The sequence below is a fragment of the Hippopotamus amphibius genome, chromosome 1 (assembly GCF_030028045.1).
Source record: "Hippopotamus amphibius kiboko isolate mHipAmp2 chromosome 1, mHipAmp2.hap2, whole genome shotgun sequence".
In the NCBI taxonomy this organism is placed as follows: domain Eukaryota; kingdom Metazoa; phylum Chordata; class Mammalia; order Artiodactyla; family Hippopotamidae; genus Hippopotamus; species Hippopotamus amphibius.
The window spans coordinates 221,684,770-221,707,722 of NC_080186.1; positions in this window are offsets into that span (position 1 = coordinate 221,684,770).

The following is a 22,953-nucleotide window of genomic DNA, read 5'->3' on the forward strand; positions in this document are numbered from 1 at the left end:
AAAGAACTTTTATTTTTCTTCCCACTTTTATTTTTTTCATATCAGAATATATTCTGCCCCCCCCCCCCCCATGTGTTATAGCTGTTTCTGTCATAGCCGTTTTGATGTTCAAATTATGCCAGTTTTCCTAGTGGGAATTCCTGCAAGATAGATCCTATGTCCTTTTGACATATCTCCATTATACGAAGAAATACCATTTTTGAAAAAATTATGAGTCTGCAAAGACTAACCCAGTATCACAAAACAAAGCAAAAACAAATTGGATCCATAACAAAGCAAAAAGGAAAGCAAAGTAAAGAGACATGTCAAATAAGTGCAATATGAGATCCTTGATTAAATCTTGGAGATATAGCTCTATGTATCTTTATCTCTATGTTACATTATCTATATATACATATATCATTTTAATATATATACACATATACATTTTAATCAGCTAGATAAGACTTTATAGGGACAATTGAAGAACTCAAGGACTATATATTAGATAATAATATTATATTAGTGCTGCATTTTTAAAATAAATTTATTTGTTTATTTATTAATTGGCTTTGCTGCGTCTTTGTTGCTGCACATGGGTTTTCTCTACTTGTGGTGAGCAGGGGCTACTCTTCGTTGTGGTGTGTGGGCTTCTCATTGCAGTGGCTTCTCTTGTTGCGGAGCACGGGCTCTAGGCACACGGGCTTCAGTTGCTCCACGGCATGTGGGACCTTCCAGGGATTGAACCTGTGTCCCCTGCATTGGCAGGCGGATTCTTAACCACTGTGCCACCAGGGAAGCCCTAATGTTACATTTTTTGATAAGATAATTATATTGTGGAAACAAATAGAATCTTTTTATTCTTTTGAGATACACCCTGAAGTGTGTAGGGGTAGACATGTCATGAAGTCATAAAGCAAAAGCAACTAATTCTAAAAATGGTTAAATAAAAATACATGTATATATGTATACAGAGAGAGAAAGCAAATTTGGGATGGTGTGGACAACTAGTGAATCTAGGTGAGCTGTTCATTATATACTTTTCTTACAATTTTTCTTTAAGTTGGAAAATTTTCAAAATAAAAACTTGGAGAGGAGGGAAAACATGTTGGGTTAAATAAGAAAGGCCATGGCTGGCAGAACGGGGGTCAAGTTGCAAATTTTGAACCTCTGTGGGCCATCTTAGAGGGGTTCCAGAAGGCAGGGCCTCAGGGGAAGGTGGTTCGAGGCAAACAGCAGAAAACGCAACATCTGGGGCAGCAGTGATTTAGGACCTGCAAACCTTGGGATTTTAATGATGCAGCTATTTGTTTTAAACATATATATATATGACATGACTTCATTTCATAGCCGTATTTCACACACACAAATTGAGGTCATATTCCAGTTCTGTCCCAGGCCCACTCACTCAATGGGAGGCACATTTCTTGGCTTGTCTGGTAGATGGGTTTTAGTTCAAAGCTCCTCTTCATGAGTGATTTCAATTCTTCCTCGTTAATCTTGTTGCAGAATCACAGTTAAGTGATGGTGGGAGAGTACATTTAAGGTACCCAGTGATCAGCCATGTGGCTGATTTTCTATCAAGTATGACTTTGTCGTTTTTATCTGATGCTTACCACACAGCTTCACACAAAACAGGTTTGCTTCCCTACCTCCCCTCCCCCTGCCTCAGCTCCCGTCCCCTGGCTCCCAATACAGATCTGTATTCCTGGCATCCTGCTCTTGTTTGATGAGTTCTAGGAGGCCCCGATTCTTGTTTTGTTCCCAGGAGTAAAGCAGCAACTGCTTTAAACTGATAACGACATGATTTTGCTGCCCTATAGACAGTCATTTAAACTCTGTGATATGTGGCCACTGCCTCGAAATTCAAGCAATGGAAATGACATCATTATCAGTCGACTCTTTATGATGAAAAATGACCCACATTAGGAAACAATCAGAACCCAAGGAAACTTCGGTGATCAATCATCACAATTATAATGTGCTGGTCTTTTATGTAAATCCAACCCACAGTGAAGCCGGGTTTGGGTGGAGGACTGGGGGGAGGAGAGATCCTGTGGAAAAAGAACATTAGGACAATATAAGTAAGCAAAAGGGAAAGCTTCAGATAATGTTTGTTTCTCAGGGGACCCTTTCATGCCGTAGGGATCCTGACAGTTCTAGGCTGAGAGGGTTGCATCATCATCATTAAAAGCATTTGTTATATGCCTGGAGCTACGCAGAGATGGGCTGGGCTTCATGCTGCGGGAAGTTGGTTGAAACTGGCCAAGGCCCTCCCTCCAGGACCTGGAGCCTTCCCTGGGCTACCTCATTGATGGGCAGTGGGCAGGGCCTCCCCTGGCCACAAGGAAGCCCTCACTTCGGTTGCCAGAGGATAACGTGCTATCAGGGGTAGGAGTGGTGGGGGTAGGGTGGGAATGCCTGGCTTCCCTCATTCCACTTCAGTCCCTTCTGACCAGCAGACCCTTTCACCACCTTTTCACCACAGCGTGGCCAGCCACAGGCTCATGGTGGCCTGAGTATGAGGTGGAAAGGAGTGGGTTGTCAAGTGGATGAAACGTGTCACCTGCCATATCAGTAAACAAAGGATGTTGTGGGCATCAAATCAGCAGCCACTGCAGCCACCCCCATCTGTGCACCCTGAGGGGATTCAGGATGCAGAAAAGCAGGATATTGGCCCTAGGTAGTTAAGGTGCATTTCAAAGGAATGATTTCAATGAGCCCAGACTCTTGCATCTTTGCATCCATAGAAAAGCACTAACTAAATGCATTAACTTGAGATATCTGGTTTTCTTTAATTAACAGTAATCTTTTGATGGTCCATCTATTTGGTTTTTTTTTTTTTTTTTTTGTAAAACTCCTATATGTCCTGGCTTTCCTCCCTTGCCTTTTCAGAGCAGTCCCTCAGAGCCATCTGAGAGGCTGTCTTCTGGGCTTAAGTCCTCAGCATGTCCACTGAATAAAATATAATTCTCAACTTTTAGGTTGTATATTTTTTTCAGTTGACAGTCACCATCTACCTGCAAGAAGACAGGTGGTTTTCAGAGAGCAGAGGAGGTGGAGCCTTTGGTGATAAACCTTGCCTTTATCCGTAGGCATGTGATTCCTCCCAGTCGCCATCACCTGTCCTCCTGTGGTCCTTAGAGTCTGTGTTTTGCATTTTTGCATAGTCCTGTTTTGTCAAAGCTAGAAAAGGGGGGAGTGTGCGTGAATGTGTGAGGAGATGTAAGGGGAGTGAGGAGGGACAGAGAGATTATTGATGTGGCTGGGTTGGTTCCAGACAATTTCAGGGAACAGACCTATCAAGGTGTCTCTCAGTTGCCTGGACCCTTGGATATGAGAAAAGCACAAGGAGGTGAAATTTTATCTCATTTTTCCTTTGCCAAGCACTCAGGAGGCCCTAGGCCCATGGCCTGATAGCCCGATAGCCCTGGGCTTGTGAGTGCTATAAACAGGGTGTCCACATCTTGGCCCCCCCCATCTGCGGATACCGGGTCCCCTACAACCTTATTTTTTTCTGTGAAGTGATTTGTGGTATCATCTCTTCTGTCCTCTTTGACTCTACCTATAAAACCTGTCTTATGTGCTCTTCTTATCCTAAAAGCAATGTCTCAGTTATAAGGCCCTGGCCTGCTTTCTCTGTTCTTTGATACTCTCCTACAAGATACAAAAATACCTTTTCCACCTGCAGCCCAATAATGTATAAGATTCCCTCCTAGATGTTTTTTCCTTATAGCTAAAGCTTTGCCCTCATGTGGAATACAAATAGATAAAAAGATGTGGCACATATATACAACGGAATATTACTCAGCCATCAAAAGCGATGAAATTGAGCTATTCATAGTGAGGTGGATGGACCTAGAGTCTGTCATACAGAGTGAAGTAAGCCAGAAAGAGAAAAACGAATACCATATGCTAACACATATTTACGGAATCTAGAAAAATGGTACTGATGAACCTAGTGGCAGGGTAGGACTAGAGATGCAGACGTAGAGAATGGACTTGAGGACACTGTGGAGAGGGGAAGTTGGGACATAGTGAGAGAGTAGCATCGACATATACGCACTACCAAATGTAAAACAGATGGCTAGTGGGAAGCTAATACAGAACACAGGGAGACCAGCTTGATGCTTTGTGAAGACTTAAAGGGGTGGGATACGGAGGTTGGGAGGGAGGCTCAAGAGGGAGGGGATATGGGGATATACGTATACATGTGGCTCTTTCACTTTGTTATATAGCAGAAACTGACACAATCGTGTAAAGCAATTATACTCCAATAAAGATTAAAATAAAAAATGCTCCTGATAGGACAACGCACTGAGCGTGGTGTGGGCTTATGGATTGGGGACTCTTTCTTAAATGGCAGCTAAAAGCAGGTTACAAAAGGGTAAAGGGAGGAGTGGCCCGGAGCACAAGTGCTGCCCTACAGGGCAGACAGGTTGGAGTCTTGGGGAGAGGGGAAGATGGTGGATCTAGTGCCCAGGAAGAGGAAAGTCCTATCTAACACGACTCCACGTATACTCAGGCTCAGGTCCTACTGTAAATCTTTATACCAGTCACACACTTTACTCCCACAGCCACCTCATGTTGCCGTGTGGGCACTTTGTTTACCCCCTTCAGTAGAAGAGGAGCCTGACGCTCAGAGAGGGTCATGTGGTTTGCGGACAGAGCTGGGATTCACACCTTTGCTGCCTGACTTTCAGCTCCTGCCGTTCACCCTCCTCACTGGAAGGAGGAGGGGCATCTGTGGGGAGAAATCTGTCAAGCTTCCTGGAAGGAGGTCCTGGTTGCAGCAACACAGCCCAGCCTCTAGTCCAAGGTGCCTTAGCTGTCTCTGGTTGTAGGAGAAATGTGTGTTGTGGTGATGGCAGGAGGTCACACCCCGTCTAGAGAGAGTGATGGGCTTGCCGGCCAAAGCCTCATTCTGTTCTGGTGGGGTCACCTTCAGACCAGCCATGGGATCTTATTTACCCTTGGTAGAAGCCAAGACCCTCCCTGGGTCACCTTTGGATGTATAGTGCTAGCGGCTTCCTAATTGGACCCACCATGGCAGTTTAAACACGGCCAGGAAACGCCCAGCTGATTTGTCTACAGAGATTAATGAAACCGAATCTTGGGATCTATGGATGTCATTGGACACACTCCAGTTGGCTTCAGCTGTAGACCAGTGGCTGCTTACCGAGAGCCCCATCAGTTAAGTGAGCTCAGTGAGGGTGTTTGCTGGGTGTTCTCTCACCATGTGGAAGGCAGGAGGATGCTTTCTACATAGGAAACAACCTTTTTTGGTCTAGGCTAAAATTGAGGCGAGGAAACCAGTTTGGAACATACCTGAAGAAAGACAGTCTCTCCAGAGTAGCTGACGTTCAACCAAGGCCTGGTCCCTGGGCTCCCTACAGTGACAGTCAAGGAGTTGGGCTCCTTTGGAAGCTTTGTGTGTTGGTTCTGGTTCACCATGCAGGTCCACCTCCACCCCCACAGCTTCAGGTCCGGATGGGAAAGGGTCATGGGGGACATTTTGAAATAATCGTTTCCTAGCTATGGTTTAAATCATCCTTTCTCTGATGACTAATCCATACATGGTCACCAGGAGTCATTCATCGTTGTCCGTCTGTGTGTTCCACGTGGTGGGAAAAGGGAGGGTGAAAGCAACATCACTGAATCCCTTTGCCTCTCTTTGTGAGCGCTGCTCTTTTGACCAGCTCAGGTCTTTCTTCCCCATCTAGCAAAGAGGGTGCCATGGGGACTCTCTAAAAATGTTGTATTTGGAAGGACAGAAATAATTCATTGTGGCTGAGAAGCACGGGAACCGATCTGCCTCTGTTTGTAAAGTCCTCCTTCATTTGTGCCTTTGGTGAGGCTCTTATGTCTGACGTTTGGGGACATACCATCAGTAAATTTACCATAGTATTTATATCCAACTGGCTCACAAAATAATTCACGCTTCATGTCCAGTCTGCTTCCTAAAGCTCCCCGGTGAAGAGCCCCCCAGAAATTCTTGGATTCTGTTTCTTTTCTGAAAGTCCTTTAGTATATGGTACATATTCATGACTTGATTTTGAAACCAGAGATTTGTCAGGCCCCACTTAAGTTGAGCCCCGCTTCAGAGCCTATACGGATGACGTGTTTCTAATCAGAGCCAGACTGGGCTTGTAAGTACGGTAAGGGTTGTGATGACCGAGCCTCAGTGGGTAGAAAAAGCTGAACGGTGTAATGCTAGGAACACTGGGATCAAGAAAAAACTTAACCAGATATTAGCTGGGTTATGCTGGACTTGACCTAAAACTCTGAGCATCAGCTTCTTATCCATAAAGTGGAGATAATAATACCCACCTTGAAAGGTTTTGGGGAGGCTCAAGTAAGATAAGGTGTTGGGACGTGCCTTGGGAACTGTACAGTCTTAAACACACGCAAATTGTGAGTCCTGGACTTAAGTTGGATCAAATAGTTTTTGAAAGAAGATGGTCTAAGTCTGGAGCTTTGTTCAACAGATATTTCTTATTGATTTTTCTCCTAACAGGATTTAATCTATACTCTATTGTCTTATGTCTAATGTTTCCAAAGACAGGCAAGTTTAAAAGGCTTGTGCTTTAAATTGTGTTGGGCAGGGTCCTGCACTTTGCTGGGTCAAGGTAGAAACAGGTCAGAGCCAGAGCAGACCTGTCTGGAACAGGTGCATGTCCTTGTAAGAGGGTCCCTGCCTAGTTGCTGTGGTGGGTCCTCTCCTCTGCCCCCATCTTGCACCCCTGCCAGGCCTTTGAACTATCTCATCGGTGCACTGAGATCTGTAGAGCCTGGGTGCTGTGGTTATGCCTGCACCCAGTGTTTTCAGGCCTTTCAGAAAGAAAGATGCTTTGACATTTAGAGAATTATTATATGTTCTACCACTTATTATTTACTGTATACCAGGTGCCGAACTAAGCACCTTCCATGCATAAGCCCAATAAAATCTTCACAATAGCCTTGTAAGGTGGGAACTCTTATCAACCTCATTTTACAGATAAGGAAACTGAGCTTAGCAAGTTTTAAGGCAGTTGTGCAAGGTCAACAGCTAATGTAGTACAGACCAGGAGTCCCGTGTGGGTCTGTCTGACCCCAAAGGTGGTTCTTAGCAGAATGCTGCTTCAGGGCCTGGCTGGGCTGGGACTGGACACAGCAGCCAGAACCTCGGTTCACACTAGAAGATCAAACTTGGCCCTGGGGAGTGTTTTCCTCTTGCTGAAGGGAGGGGAGGCAGAGGGCTGGGAGTGTCTGCGACTTCTATCAATACCTTGTGGCAATGAGGTACCAAACCTAACATCAGTCCCAAATTGAAAATGCCACAGGCTGGTTCAGGCAGGTGTGTGCATAGTGCAGATGTGCTATGTATGGGACACCTTTGCTTCAAAGTCTGTTCATGACACACATAACTGGCCACTTAAAACATTTCTTTTCCAAATAGCTACCCCCACGTATTTGGGCATTTTAAAGGAGTGGGGTAAGCTACAGATCATTACAACTCTTTCATCCTGATTTCTTACTGTTCATTCATAATTTATAAGTTACTGCCTAAAAAAAGGAAAGGAAGAAGAAAGGAAGAAAACAAGTGAGAAGAAAGAAAGATCGTTTATTCAAGGAAAGTAAGGAAAAGGAGACAAGGAATGGGGGAAAACAATGTGATCCGGAGTTGAATAAAGTAGCCTGAAACTGAGAACTTTGACATCTTCTCCACCCACCCAATACCATCCCATAAATCATTACATCACATTCCACTAAATGTGTCAGAAATGTAACTGTGCTTGCAAATAATTGCTGCCATTGAATGCATCCACCCTGGTGTATCCATTTGAGCTCAAAATAACCCATTTAACCTAAGAGTAAATCAGTGACTGGACACCCAGTGCCAAGCATAATCTCAAGCAACATTTAACTAGGTTCAATATTTATTTCCCTGCCTTGAATCACTTTGAAATGATCTGGACTCAGTTCAGACAGGACCAACCCTAATTTTATGGTGCTCTTGGAACATTTCCAGCTGCACGAGGGCTCAGATGTCAGGGAGTTCCAGAAAAATGAGATCCCTCACAGAAGATTTCACAATTTAAGGCACCCTCCTTTCAATATTTTGCAACGTGTGGGCCTCTTGACTGAAGATATAATTTTTTGAGAAGGCTTTGAGCATCCTTAAGAAGTATGCCTCGCCCACACCCCAACTCCTACCTCCTCCCTAGGGATAGCGTGGGTAAAATTAACCTGGTTAACAGCTTGCATAACTAAAATCTCTGAATATCCACAAGTAGGAAATGAGTAGCCTACAATTTACCACTATTTTCCCCCACAATGCCATTTTCCACACAATTATGGAAGCCAGATTTGGGAAGCTTTGGGACACATTCAAACAGCAGGTGACGCGGCTCCAAGTTGGGTGGATAATGGGACACATCAAGCAAATAGCGGCCAATTCTCAAGCTTTTGTATCTTAAATGCTCAATCAATAGAAAACCAGCCAATTTTAGTGCACATCAGATAAATCTCAAAATGGCAAGACTGACTTATAGCTTCCTGTTAAAGGGGTATTGAGCTGACACCGTGGTTAAGTGAAATGATTGATATTGGCCCATTCTGCTTAAATGCAGCCTTTCATCTGTTTTAGTTGGGAGAAGAGTCAAAGACCCTACTCATGAAATCAAACATTTCCCTTTTCTTTATTTCTCCTTTATCTATAGATGATAATCTTAAATCAGAATAACAGCATGCCTTCTGGAGTCTGAGAGACCTAGTTCATGTCCTTAGGAGTGTCATTTACCAGCTTCTGAGCAAAATTTTAAGTTTCTTGCAGGGGCAGTTTTATCTATAGAGTTAGGAGGATTGGGATGAAGTAACGTATTTAAAGCAATTAGTAAAGTGCGCAGTCACATACTCAAGAAATCTAGTCCTATTGTTGTCATAATAATATCACTAAGTAGAGATAATGACAAAAATATCAATAATAATTACAGTACTTTGTTGATACCTACTCGGTACCAGGCACTGCACTCACTGCTTAAAATATGTTTTCTCATCTAATTCTTATGACAGCCCTTTGAAGTTGGTTGCTGTTATTATCCCAGTTGTTAGACATGAGGAAACTGAGGTTCAGGGAAATGAACAAAATTACTTGAGATCACACAGTTGGCAAACATCCAAACACACTACATTACACTGGCCTCCCTGCCCCACGTCACATAGATTATTGCTTTTTGTATTATTATACCCTTAGGGAAACAGAAAACTTTAATAATTTGGGGGAAGTCACTTTATCTCTCTGGACCTTAGGTTTTCCATCTGTCAAATGAAAAAGTTGGAATGGATTATATCCGAGATTTTAGGATTCCAGGATTCTAATGCAATCAGTTGTTGTCAAGAGAGAAATGCTTGGAAAATGTGTAAATTGGATTTTTTTTTTTTTTTTTTTGCTTTTTCCTTTTAATATATATATTTTTAAATTTATTATTTTTGGGGGGGTACACCAAGTTCAATCATCTGTTTTTATTCACATATTCCCGTATTCCCTCCCTCCCTCGACTCCCCCCCACCCTCCCCGTCCCAGTCCTCTAAGGCAACAAGGTGGTGTACATGCCTGGCATGGTTGCTTCCGCCAGTTGGGCTGGAAGGAGGAACATCACTGCCCTTTCCATATGGCCTAATTCCCTTTTCTCAAGCTATCCCTTCAGACACTAATGTGGAGGAAGCTGTTGGCTCACCCAGATATGCTTGTCTGCAGTGCCCATGGTTGTTCTAGCAGAAACTAGGACGATCCTTTATTTGGCTCAACCTTTGCTTCCTAATCCCAATCTTGATTCCTCTGAAACGCTTAACAATATCTCCTTTTCCCCAAATCCTAAAGTAAATCCTCTTATCATTCTGGGACTAATGTGATTAAAAAGTTATTGACATTGGGTCCTCACCCTTCAGGGTAGTTGGAAAATGAAACCACTGATCACTGTTGTTGTAGGGTTAGGGTGTTTAAAATATTTCACACCCTGGCCACAAGCTAAGCAGTTTCCAGATACGGCCTGTTCTGGGGCTGGGCATCTAAGGTGGAGAAGGACGGCAAAGGTAGGGAGATGGAAAGGAGAAGTGGCTCGAGGATGGAAGGGTCTGGAGGTGATAGAGGGGAGTCTGAGCCTCAGTTTCTGGCTGGATGCAAACCTTGGGCATTTCCTGGTGACCCGTGTCTAGCACCATGACACAGACCCAGTGTCCTGGGTCTGAGCCCTCGATTTTACTTCTTGATCATGGCTCTCTGCTGGTTCTGGCCTCTTGAACCATTGTGTATACTGGTAGTGAAAAGGGCATGCAGAAATATTGTATATGATGGATTGGCTCTTCAGAAGAAGTCAGGACTCCACACTTTGGGCTCCACACTTTGGGCTTTCACTCTTTTGGGTTTAGACTAAGGGAAAAGTGAGAAGAAGAAAAACCATCTGTCTTCAGGTCCTAGGGCTAGTCCCTTTATAATGTGTTTATACAGACAGGAGCCCCTGAAGAGGATCATTTGATCACTCCAATAATTTCAATCAAACCGTAGATTGTTGGGGGAAAATCAGAATTAAACAACGTATGAAAACTAAGGATACTAATCAGTTATTTAAAAAAGTGTTTTTTTTTTAATGTGTTTGCTTTAATTGACTTACATGCGTGGACCCAGAGCAGGTCAGTGTCCAGGCAGATGCATGAGGAAGTTCCAGCCGGCCGGTTCATACCTTCTGACAATTTGAGGACTATAAATAGAAAATCTCAACTGGGTGAAGTGTTTTAGGGAAGGGGAGGGGGACAGAATTTGATGGTATGTTTTATGGAATATTCTTTCAACATGACATTAGAAACCAAGAAAACTCTTGAATATTTGCTATTGATTTATCTCTACAATAAATAAGGACATATTAAAAAAAAAAGAAGAAACCAAAACAACTCTTTATCTGAAAGTGATTGGTTCTGATAGTTTGTACCCACCCATTAAAATTCAGAAAGTTACTCATTTTTTGGTATTTTCCATGGGAGGATTGGAATTAAGCTGTTAAGCAAGACTTTTTGTCTTTTAAATATTAGTTACTAAAAATGTGACCCAACATTTTAGGGAAAAGGTAAAAAGGACATAAAAATGTCTCTCTCTCTTTTTTTCTCTTGAGGTCTCCCTAAATCTTGCAGTTCAAGTCTTTTCAGAGATTTTACCAAACCTGTTTTTCAGGGATTTGAAATCTGCTCATAAAAATTAACTGCAGGCTTTTAGGCAGGGTAAAAACAGAATTCATGTGGTTTTTAAAAAATCTTATGAGACTTTAAGAGAAGGACTAAGAAAAATACACCTTCCTAGATGGCTTTTCCTGTGGCTACATGGCCTGTTTAAGGAACCATCACAGTTTAGTTGATCATCTTACCTCTGCCCCACCCCTCTTCCACCCTCCCCCTCCCCCTGCCAGCAGCACAAAGTATTTCCAGTTTTATTCAGAGCCCTCAATGGAAAATGCCAGCTGTTCTTTTTTTGTTTTCCCTACTGAAAATTGAATTAAGAGCTCAGGAAAAGTATAAGATAACTTCACAGTGCAGGGCTTGAATTCCTGTGTGGGTCCCCAGGGGGCTGAGGTCTCACTCACCCTGTGCTCAAGAAGAGATCATATTGTCCTTGGAGCCACAGTGTGGAACATCAATCTTATCCTCCCAGGCTTTGGAGGCCAGACCTGTCCATGGCCCAACACTGTTTCTTTTGGGTCCCCATAACAAAGGAGCATGTGCTTTCAAGGTCACAGATCGTCTTCCGATCCAGGGTCAGCCTGGCCCAATGGGAAGCTAAGAAAATACCTCTGGGCTACTTCACGCATTCTCAGGAGAAGGAGAAACCTCCAAGACTCTGCTGAGGACAGCATCTTTTGACTCTGCTCAGTACCACTTCTGCTAATGCTTTTGGCTTGTCTTAGGGTGATGTCACAATGCCCTACCCCTGCAGGATTATGGGAACACAACAAGATTAGCTCTTTGGTGGGTGAAGGAACTATATTAGAGAAGATACAAAGATTCACTCATTCATTTACTCAGTCATTCAAACATATAGTGAACATGGACCCTGCATGGGGCACAGTTCTCAGTGCTAAAGTTATGAGCTGAGGGATGTAAGCCTTGTTCTCATGGAGCTGGAGCCTCCAGGTGAGGAGAAGCACACGGATACGGTACAGTGTGTACAGTGAGTCACTCAGTTCTAGGTTAGGGGGCTGTGGGGCAGAGGAGTGGCATCCAACCCGAGGTGGGGAGGGGTTTACGGAAGGCTTCCTGGAGGGCATAACTCATGGGTGGGTTTGAGGAACAGATACAAATGAGAGGCCTGCTATCACCATTACAATCAGTAACTCATTTCCAAGATAGAGATTTTGATGATTGTAATTGAGTCCCATAGGGTAGAACCTTTCAGGATGTAGCCTGGGATCCTTCCTTTCTAGTTGCTTCTTTGAAGAAGGAACCATTTTATTCCCTAACACCCCATGTGGTCTCCAAAGGACTTCATCCTATTTACTATCAAAGCCCCAAAGATTAGATTACAACTTGACCAAGCTCAGATTCCCGTCCCTACTTTCTGTCATTTCTGAATGTAGGACTAGACTGGTCACTGCTACTTGGCCGGGTCACAGCGTCTATCGGATGCAGGATCTTATCAGAGGTGCCTCTCAGGAAAGGGGCTCTATTCGTTACCTGTCCTAGCATAGTGCTTTAAGTACAGTCCAAGGAGGAGGGTTCCCCCAAAGCTGAGATAGAAACTTAAATGATGTTGCCTTCTGAGTGGAGCAAAACTTCCTTATTCTGGAAAGGAGAAATCCAGTGGCTTCACCCATCTATGACTTAGAGCCTAGTAACTAGCAGGTGACATGACCTCATGCCCTTTCCTCACAAGGGGGCAGCTCAGGTCCCCTCTCTTCCTGTAACTGTATTCCTGATTTTAATAGGTTTGGGTCTTTTGTTTCTCAGCCCCTAGATGCAACAAGCAAAGAAAGGGGGAGGGATGAAGGAGCTGGCTTCTAGAGGGGACCAGGGGAGCCTGAAGCCAGGGAAAGAGCAGGAGGAGACCCATGAGAAGCAGACACTAGAATTTAAAACATAAGGAAGTTCTGGCCAAGTGGGCTGGGGGTAGAGATTCAGTGAGAATCTTGAGTTTTTCCCTTCTTCAGTGAGTCTTGTATTCTGCTTTCCTGGCATTTTGTCCAGTTGAAAAATGTACTAAGTATTTTCCTCATTTTTACTTAACATGAAAGTTACAGTAATTTGTGAGAAAGAAAGGACTTTCTCAAGTCACTTTATAAGTCATCACAAAGGTATTGCTCTCCTTGATGAGAACGAAGGTAGAACCATATTCTTTTAAGTACTCTTTTCTTAAAGGAAAGTAACAAGGCTTAGTGGGTAAGCAGCAGATTGTTTATCTGGAACTTGTTTTTTACTGTTTCTAGCTTTGCTTTCTCTAACTCTGAAAATAACTCTACCCTCCTATTTTTTTTGTTTTTTGTTTTTAAATGGGACTGCTTGCCTGACAGAAACTTCTGGGTGATACGCTCATGTAACAGAGGTGTGCATACAGAGGGGTTTTTAGAAACACAGTGTATATTTACATGAGATTTGGGAAAGGAAATTCAGGCCATCCAACGAATACCAGGTAATATCTAGAAGATAGTTGGAGAATAAAAGAGATTGCATTCTTCATTGTACAGATGGGGAGACTGACACACGACAAGGTGAAGTAATCTGGTTGAAGTTCTGTGAAGGGAAATGATGGAATGGATGTGAAACCTCTTGGATCCTGAGGTTTTCCATAAGATTGTCATACTAATGTTAAATTTGTATATGCCACTCAAAGTAGTTGACACTCCCTTTACTTTTTATGCATCTTCTAAATTTTATTTATTATGTGTTGGAAGTCTTCTCTTGACACTGCATTTGAAATTATTTTATGGCTGAAGGTTTGAAGGTTTATAATGCAATGGCCTCCTAATAGCAGGTCAGTCAGAAAGACTTTCATTTGGCATCGGTTCCCAATGATCTAACTCAGCCATTTACAGCTTAGCAAGGGAGCCCAGTAAGACACTGAAGTTCTGTCCTGGAGCTGATTGGCTGAAGGAGTCTTGGCTCCTCAGAGAAACCTCACGAAAAATGATCGCCACAGTTTCACTACGTTTGTGGCCTAGGTGGTACATCTCCTGGGAATTTCCCTGACACTGCCTCTGTGCCAGGTTTCACATGGCCCTACCTGTTACTGAAGAGCTGAGAGAACCATAGTGAACCCGAGCAAAAGGGTTTGCCGACTATCAGAGGCTCTTTCGACATATCACCATCACCCTGCCCTTCCCTCTCCATCCACCACCGTCCATCAGGGTCATTCTTATAAAGCCCTTGAGAACCTTGAAAAAATATGTCCATCCATTCATTCTACTTCCATTCACAAATAGTAGGCACCTACTAAGTGCCTTGCCCCATGCTAGACAAATATAACATGTGATCCCCATCACCAGTAGCGTAAATGCCATTGTCCAGGTGAGGCATAAGCACATAGAGCAAGGTATAAAAGGATACAATGCAAGTATATTGTGAGGTAGGCCAGAGAATGGAGTATGGGGTATGAGAAATGGCATGGGCTTTACAGATGACAGATCTGAGTTGAAATCCCACCCCTGCCGCTCGCTGGCTCTGTAACCACAGTTTCCTATTTTAATAGGTTGGGGTGGCTGTGAAGATTAAATAAGATAGCACATATATGAACTGCTTAATATAGGCCCTAGTATGTAGTGAGTAGTTAAACATACATACACTCATAAAATATTATTATATAGATTATAAGAACTATAAGAATTCAGAAAAAGCGGGAGCTCGGTGCGGGCTGGGTGAGAGGAAGAGGCCTATAAACGGGGAAGATGTTGGTCCTTGAGGAAGGAGTTCAAATTAGACTGGGGTGGAGTTAAAAGAAGAGTGCCCCAGGCAGTCCCATAGCACAGGAGAGCAAAGGTCTGGGGGCAGCAGGGAATGTCTGGAGGGCTTCCTGGGAGACTTCAGGGGTGGAGCCCGGGGGAGGAGCACAGAGATGTAACCCGATTTTGGCGAGTGGCAAAGCCTCCATCTCATCTCTCAGGTAGCCCTTACCGGCCTTGGTCTGCTTCAAAAGCTTCAGTGTTGGGCTTCCTAGGTGGCGCAATGGTTAAGAATCTGCCTGCTAATGCAGAGGTCACGGGTTCGATCCCAGCTCCAGGAAGATCCCACGTGCCACGGAGCAACTAAGCCCGTGTGCCAAAAAAAAAAAAAAAAAAAAAAAAGCTGCAGTGTTTTAAAATGTTCTTTATCACAGTCACTTCTACCATGTTTTAGCAGAGGTAATCCAATGTCTAATAATCAAGAATCTTTTTGTTATTGTTGTCGTTGCTGTTGTTGGAGGAAGTGGAGATGCCAGATATACTGACTGAAAAGAAAGAGCTGGCAGGTAAAAAAAGATCACGGAAATGAAAGAGCATCTGTCGTTTTCTTCTGGGCTCTTCCTTTCTCCTTCCTGAGGCCCTTGTAAAGTCCTGCTGATTTATGACTTTGGCAGACTTATGACATTCTTAACACCAGAAAATTATCCCCTACGCCTACTCCTAAAGGGCACAGTGAATATCATTTAGCCTTATTTGCTGGTGTAATTTCAGTTGGGCTTCTACTAGTTGTCTTTTTCTGCTATTTCTTCCTAATTACACTTCGTGGTAAATTTCCCCCACCCCCAGAAAACCCAAAGGCATTAGCTGTCTCCATTACCATTCACAGACCTGCTTAGCTGAATGGGCAGAAGCCTGCTATAGCCAAATTGCTATCTTAAAAGAATGATTATGTATCCCTTGGGAATTTTGTGAAGTGTTTCTTGATAGCCTCGTGGAGAGAGAAGCCATAGTACATTTCCCATCCAAATAGGTATGGAAAGCTCCTTGCAAAGGAGTTTCTGAAGTTAGGGGTCAATAATAGCTGGTACCTGGGTCATCTAGCTAGTGCTTTTCTTAAACTAGGGTAATGGAAATAGCTCAGTTCCCAATGTCCACCCTCAGCAATCCCTTCCTCTTTTATTTTAGAAAAGAATTAGTGTAGCCTTTGGAATTGTCACTGTGACTCCTTAGGTCACAGAGAAACAGCCTGCAAAATCCATGGGTCTCAAACTCATTATATATTAGCTGCAAACTGGAGAGACCAAGCTATGTGGTGCAAGGATGTTATTTTATCCTCTCTTCTTTCCATGATCCATGTTATGCAAACAGACAATAGGATGTTATCTACCTACTGGTCTCTTGATAAAAGGCAGAGCTGTCCAAAAAGAATTTGTAGGGAATTGTTTTAATTTTAAATCTGTTTGCAAATTGGTATTATTCCATTTATTTCTTCTATTTTTAAAGTAACTGTTTCCTGGGACTTCCCTGGTGGTCCAGTGGTTAAGACTTCACCTTCCAATGCAGGGGGTGCAGGTTTGATCCCTAGTTGGGGAGCTAAGATCTCACATGCCTCACTACCAAAAAACCCCCTAGAAAACAATACAAAACCCCCAAAACCCTCAAAACATAAAACAGAAGCAATATTGTAACAAAGTCAATAAAGACTTTAAAAATGGTCCACATCAAAAAAAAAAAAAAAATCTTAAAATAACTGTTTCCTTTCCTGCATTGACTTCAGCCACAGCTGCAAAGAATTAACATTTTCTAATAATTAAGGTGTTAAACAGCAATAGTGATTCAGCTTATTGTTTTAAGTACATAAGCTGTGTTTTTGGGTTTTTTCTGTGGGGAGAGAGGGTAATGAAAATGAATAGCTCCCAAGCTTCATATCTCTTTGAGAGACGTCGGGATTCTGTATGATTATTAAAAAGACGAGTGCTCTAACCTCATATGCTTCTTAGTGACTCAACCCAAATCAACTCCAAACAAGTCAGCAGATCTAACTTGTGATTAAGAAAGAGGCAGCTCCTCTGTTATAAATGTGTTAATATTTATTGTGCTATGGGAGTGGTGCTGCGGGGGGAGGGGAAGGTTGGGGACTCTATTTGCAGCAAAAATGATAGGAAAACCTTCAGGCAGAGGCTTCAAGACGAAGACTACAATCCCACGCTAGGTCCTAATTCACAGGCACTTCCCAAGATAAAAAAGAAGGGGCTCCTCTCTCGTGTGTGATGTGGAGGTCGTGTCAAGTCTCTTTCGTGGACAGTGTCTGCCACAGCAGACAGGCATCCCGTCTGCCAAAAGGTTTATGGTGGAAGAAATCCTAAGGATGAGCCCGATAGAGGGGAAAAAACAAAACAGATGAAAACAAAATACCTCATTTTAGAATTCAGCTCTCTCTTGTGTAAAATAAGTCGTCTTTTGATTTAAATTTTCTTTTTTTTAAATCACCACCTCTTTCAATTTTTAATCCCTGAGAAAACAGACAATTGCTAGTACCTTAGGCCTCTTTGGGGGAATATTAAGAATGACTACTAGATTTAGCCCTGTTTTCAGAGCTGATTATTGCATATTCTTGCAATCTTATGTCAAGAGGCTCTTGAAAAAGTCTCTTTCTCGAGAACATATCTTGGTCAGTTTCCCAAGTTTGTAGGATCCTGGTGCTGATAAATGACTCTTTGATTAGTTTATCTTTCTCTCTCTGGTGTGTGTATGTGTGTACTTTTTTCCCTCCTGATCACTTTTTTATCTTCTGCTGCCATGTTGCAGCAAGCCTCAAGTTAATATTTTCCCACTATTTCTCTGGCTTCAGTCTGTCAATTTCTTGCCCATCAGAACATCTCAACAACTAAGACTAAAACTTAGGTCCCACAGCTGTAGGTTCTATAGCAAGAAATACAAAGATAGCATCCCACTGTAATTAGGAAAGGTGGTCATGCATCAGAATTACAGAAAGGAAGAAGGTCCCCTGCTACAAGGTCAGTGACCTATTGAAAGCCCATCGTGAGTATCAACTGGTGCAACTCTTTCGGAAGACAGTTAGACGATAACTATCACATTAGAAAAGGCACATACATTTGACTCAGCAATTCCATTGTTAGGAATTTATCTTATTGATATATAATAGATCTGCAATACATAAATATATTCACAGGAATTTAATTGAGCATTGTTTGAATAAGAATAAAAATTAAACCAGCTTAAATATCTTACAAAATGGGACTAAATAAGTAAAACATGAAACACCTTTACAATTTAATATCAATATTATTAATAGTTAAAATGAAATAGAGCTATTGAGGCCAATATGGAAAGTACAGATTATGAGATTCAAAAAGTTTCAGAACTATTCACATAAAATGATTTTATTTATATTAAGAATAGTGACATTGTATCACACTATAACCCAAGGTATAAAGTAAATACACAGGTCCATACTGATATAAGTAAATAAATAAGGAAGGAAGGAAATATTTTCCCCTTCAGAAGAATTGCAAATAATATATGTAGATATCCCCTCAGGAGGTAGAGCTTAATTCTCTTTGCCTTGAGTGTGGGCCGGACTTAGTGACCTGCTTCCAAAGAACAGGTTATGGAAAGAGAACAGTACTAAGAGAGGAAAAAACGGGTAGACATCACCCTAGCCAGTGAGAAGCCATGTTGATAGTATGTATGCTCTGATATAGTATGATGAGAAGGGCACTTTAACTCTGTGGTACTCTTCTCCCAAACCCATAACACCAGTGTAATCATGAGAAAACACCAGACAAATCCAAACTGAGAGACAGTCTATAAAATATCTGACCATTTCTCCTCATAACTGCCTGTGGTAATGAAAAAAAGGAAAGCCCAGAAAACAGAGCAGAGGAGATTAGAAGAGATGACAACTTAATGCTATGTAGACCCTGGGTGGACTCTTGGAACAGTAAAAAGGACATTAGTGAAAAACACGAGAGAGATCTCAATGAAGTCTATAGTTTAATTAATAGTAATGAATCCATGTTAATTTCTTAGCTTTGGTAAAGGTACTATGACTGTGTAAAATGTTAACAATAGGGGTACCTAGATGAGAGGTATATGGGAATTCCCTGTAATTTTTCTGTAAATCTAAAATTATTATTTTTTTAAAGTTAATCTTTAAAAGGCAAGGGAGGGTTTTGATAACAGAGGATGCGCAGAAATTTCTGAAAGTCTAAGCCAAGAAGCTGTTAATGCAGATTACCTCTGAGAAGCAGGATCAAGGGGAGGGCATGGGAAATGAAGAGAGAGAGAAAGACAGAGACAGAGACAGAAAGGGACCAAGAAGGGCAAAAGTAGGAATTTTATATTTTCACTTTTACCACTCTTCAATTTGATTTTTCCCCCCATGTTTGACTTTTATATGGCCACCATGGTTATCAAAACACTCTCCTCCCTCAACACACTCTCAGCTCATCTTTCCAAAACAGAAAGGGAGACGTTTCATTTAGCCATTGTGCTTAAGAACAACTATGGACATAGAGCTCTGTGCAATGGTATTACCTTAATATCTATGCCTGCCATATATAGAATCTCATACCCTGCATCTCACATTTTAAGGTTTTAGTGTCTCCTCAGATTGTCATTTAGCATAACATTAGTTATAAGGGAACAATCCTTCAAACCAACAATCCCTCTTGCTAGAGATTTATTCAAGCCCAAAACACTTATTTTCCATCCCTAGTAATTTTTATTTGACTCTTGCATTTAGATTACCATACCTAATTCATTGTAGTAATAACAGAAAAGGTGTTAGTCCACTCTGGCATCATCTTGAAGTCATGCAATGTTTCAGCAGAGAACTTCTCGGTGAGAATCACATCCAATTAATTGTATGGGCAGAGGAGAAAATGACTGTCAGTTAGAGGATGTTATACTACTAGCTATCTAGAAAATGATAAAATAGATAATGAAAATGAAAGCCACTTGATATAATTCAGTTCATAAATAGAAGTCAATCAGAGACCACCTTTCCTACCTCCTCTCAAGATGCAACTAAGGTTGTAATGTTCAAGTAAAGAGTTTGTGCTGGGATCAAGAATTTTTCAGACTGTGTATAAGAAAACTGGTGCACATACCTTGCCTGATGATGAGGCTTGAGAAGAAGAGAGGAGAATGTTTGCTCACAGAGGAGTTAGGAGGAAGGGAGTAAGACTAGTGATGTCTCACTTCTGTGTAGAATGATTATATGTTAATGGAGGTAGGTTGAATATAGAAAATTATCTTGGCATCTGGCTAATCAATGAATTGTGTCTGCTGTTCTGAACGATAAAGTTCAAAAAATTGACAGAGACTATTTTCTCAAACACAGACTTTTGTGCAGATTTGTCAAGTTTTCTCCGTAAATCTAATTTTTGTTTTGCTTTATTTTTGTTTTATGGTTTAGACAGGACAGGTTCTCTTGTGTTTCTTGGTTTCTTTACATCTCTAGTAACTGGATCTCTTTTTTTCCATTCTGACTATCTCTGTTTAGTCTGTAAACAATTAATGAAACTACTGATATGGTTGGATTTAGGTATACCACTTTATTATTTTTTGTTTTATTGTTGTTTCTCTGTTCTTCCGTTGTTTTCTTCTTTTGTGGTATTTGAATTGGCTTAAAAATGTTTATTATTATCTGTTGTATTTTCAGATTATGCTTCTTTACATTGTTTTTAGTGGCTATTCTAGAGATTAAAATATACATACAGGCATACCTTGAAGATATTGCAGGTTTGGTTACAGACCACTGCAATAAAACTAATATGACAATAAAGCAAGTCACATGATTTTTTTGGTTTCCCAGTGCATATAAAAGTGATGTTTATTCTATATTGTAGTCTATTAACTGTGCAAATACTTTATGTCTAAGAAAACAATGTACATACCTCAATTAAAGATACTTTATTACTAAAAACTCTTAACCATTCATTTGAGCCTTTAGTCATAATCTCTTTGCGATAGTAATATTAAAGACCACAAATCACCTTATCAAATATAATAATAATGAAAAAGTTCAAAATTTTTGGAGAGTTCCCAAAATGTGACACAGAGACATGAAGTGAGCAAATGCTGTTGGAAAAATGGAACCAATAGGCTTACTCAATGCAGGGTTCTCACAAATCTTCAATTTGTGAAAAACGCAGTATCTGTGAAGCACAGTACAGTGAAACACAATAAAACAAGGTATGCCTCTACTTAACTTTTCACAGTCTACTACTTAGAGTTAATATTCTACCATTTCATGTAAAATGCAGAAACCTTATAACTGTGTGAGTCCATTTTCTGCCTTCCTATCCTTTGTGCTATAATTGCTACATATGTCATCAACACACATGGTGAGCCATGAGACAATGTATACCTTCTTTTGTAAATACTCATGCATTTCAAAGAAATAAAGGGATAAAAGGATCTTTTATATTTACTCAGATATTGAACTGGATGTAAACCATTTCTGATGTTTTATATTCCTTTCTGCAAAGTTGAAGAATTTCCTTTAGCTTTTCTTATAGTGCAGATGAGCTGACAATAAATTCTCTTAGTTTTATTTTATGTGAAAATGTTTTTATTCTTGAAAAATATTTTCACTGAATACTGAATTTAGGATTATGTTTTGTTTGTTTGTTACACTCTCTTCTGTCTTCTATAATTTTCAATGAAAAGGCATTGAGTTTGCATCATGGTTTCCTTGTGTGTAATGTATTTTTATCTGACTGCTATCAGGATTTTCTCTTTATCTTTGGTTTGGTTTTCAACAATATTACTACAATGAAACTGGGCATAGTTTTCCTGTTTTGAGTTCACTGAGCTTCTTGGATTGGTAAAGTTAAGTCTTACACCAAATTTGGAAGATTTTCAGCCACTGTAGCTTTAATATTTTCTTAACGCCTATTCTGTCTCTCTTCTCTTCATGAAACTCCAATTGTACATATGTTAGACTTTTTATTATTCTTCTTCAGGTCCATGAATTCATGAGAATCTGTTCCATTTTCCCCAATCTTTTTCTTATCTGTCTTTTAGATTGCATCATTTCTATTTATCTGTCTTCAAACTTACTGACTTTTCTGTATTTTCCATCCTACTACTAAGCACATACAGTGAATTTTTTAATTTTAATTATGGTGTTTTTAAGTTGTGGTATTTCTGTTTAGTTCTCTATTTCTTTCTTTCTTTTTTTTTTTAAATTGTTTTCATTTCTCAGCATAGGTTTCCTAACTTTTCATTCATTGTGATGATATTTTTCTTTATTTTGTTGAGGTTAGTTTCTTTGTATGGTTAGAATTTTTGGATTATATCCTGGCCATTTTGAATGATTGGTTGTAGATATCCTGGAGTCTATTATTTCTTCTGAAGATAGCTGATGTTTTGCTTCAACATATAATTAATTTGATGACTCAAACTGCAAACTCTGTCTCTCGTATAAGTGGCTCAAACCTCAGTGTTTTGTTTTTGTTTTTCTTTGCTGGTATGCTTACAGTATACCATATGCATGTATAATTCAAGGGTCATCCAGATACTTGGAAAGAGTGTATGTACAAATTTGGGGCTCTCTCTCTCTAAATCACTCCTTGTAGGAAATTTCTGTTCACTTTCCAGTAACTGTGGTTGCCCTACATTTTGTCCTTTGGTCCTTTTCTTCAAAAAAGACTTAATTTTTCTATTAAAGATTTTCTCACCCTGGGTGACACTAACTTCATCCTGCCTTTAGATAGAAGCCATACAAATTGTTAACTCACTTGTACCAATCCCTTCCATGAAATCTCAGCTCCTATCCAGAATTTGACTGCTTGAGTTTACTCCCTAGCCCTTTTGGATATTTGATTCTTATTTGCATATCTTATCCATGTTTTATAGTTATCTGTTGTAGGCTAGGGCCTGGTAGGAGCTTTCTTGGTCATATTAGAAGTGGAAACATAATTTAAAACAAAATCAATTTCTTCTCTTCTAAAATGGAAAAATTATGATCTACCCATTACCCATGGAATCTCAAAATTTGGTGCTAAGAGTATATTTGGAAAAGATACAAACCCAGTTAAGCTCT